This window comes from Charadrius vociferus, unplaced genomic scaffold, assembly GCF_000708025.1.
Source record: "Charadrius vociferus isolate BGI_N301 unplaced genomic scaffold, ASM70802v2 scaffold613, whole genome shotgun sequence".
NCBI classification, from domain to species: Eukaryota; Metazoa; Chordata; class Aves; order Charadriiformes; family Charadriidae; genus Charadrius; species Charadrius vociferus.
Window position 1 is genome coordinate 387,017 of NW_009647757.1, and position 1,330 is coordinate 388,346.

At 59.8% G+C, this 1,330-nt stretch overlaps 1 protein-coding gene across 1 annotated transcript in view; it reads right to left on the reverse strand.

Annotated features, from left to right (window-relative positions):
• LIN28A (lin-28 homolog A (C. elegans)) overlaps positions 1-1,330 on the reverse strand; it is an 11,542-nt gene that overhangs the window by 2,760 nt on the left and 7,452 nt on the right. The gene's annotated exons all lie outside the window — the stretch shown is intronic.

A 1,330-nucleotide genomic window follows, 5' to 3' on the forward strand; every position in this document is an offset into this window, starting at 1 on the left:
CCCCGCCTCGGTGCCAGCAAGCGCTGCCGTGAGCATCGCTGCCTTCTCTGCCGGAGAACCACTGCATCCCAGGCAGCAATTCGAGCAGAGCTTTTGCTTAACTTCATTAGCAGAGCCCAAACGAGCATGAGGCAAAGAGTTAAGGCGGATTTGCTGGCAGAGGGAGGAGCAGCTCCAGCAGGGCTGGGGATTCCCGGCAGAGCCGGCGCCAACGCCTGCGCGGCTGCAGCAGGACCCTGCATTTATGAATGGAGCATCTCCCCCATTCATGGCCTGGCGAGTTCCCGTCACGTGGGCCGCGGCCACCCATTCTTCCCACACGGAGCCTCCTCGCGCACGCTGCCCAGGGATGGGCAGGCGCGGTTGGTTCCTCTCTTCCACCCTAAATCTCACCAGGACTCACATGGAAACACCCCACATAAAAGCAGAGAAGAAAGAAATGGGGTTGTTGGGTTTTAGGAGTGAATTTTTTTCCGCGGAGTCTTGCAGGATGTGGGCACACGAAGGAAGTGGGAACACAGCAGAGCTTGAGGAACAACCCGTAAGGCCCCTTTTTCTTCTGCTTCCTCCCGGCTTCTGTGTCTGGGGGCCCAGCTCCAGGTGGGACAGACCCCATGGGCTCGGCCAAGTCACCACATCCACCCGGTCCACTCGCCTGCTGTGACGGGGTCCAGGGTGGGCCAGATGGGATCATCAGAAACCTTTGTTCTCTGGCCTCCTCCCAAAAGGTAGAGCCAAACCATGAGCTACGAGGCCCCCAATGACAACAAGGCCAGGACAGGGTCTCACAGCAACCTCTGCCCATCTGGGGTTGGTCTGGGCAGTCCCATCACCTCCTACCACTGGCAAACATCCTGTCATGCTCAGCACAATGACCAGACTGCACCCCAACCCCAACTCAGCTTTCCCCCAGTGCTGAGCATCACCAGGAGGATGCTGAGCATCACCCAAGCAGGAGATCTCTGTCCAAAGCAGCTGCCAGCACAATGCAGGAGGAGTTGGCACCTCGGGGTCAGCCACCAAACCTGCCCTGTCCCCAGCATGCCGCCCCACAACACCCTCAACCCCGCCTGTGTGAGGCGGTTTGGGCGACGGGGGCTTCCACAGAGGGTGAATTTGCCCCACTCCAGCAGCAGCTGCAGCGTTTTGGGGGTGAGGAGGAGCCAAGCATCACCGTGTGGAGAGCATCGCTCCACGGCGCAGGAGGCAGCTCCAGAGGCGGGGGGACAAGAGCCAGAGATCCTTCTCGGGGTGTTTACAGCCCTCAGCCGGCCCAGCTGTGTTTACACTGCAGAAAAGAAAACTCCCAGGCCCCGAGCTTCAAGACAAA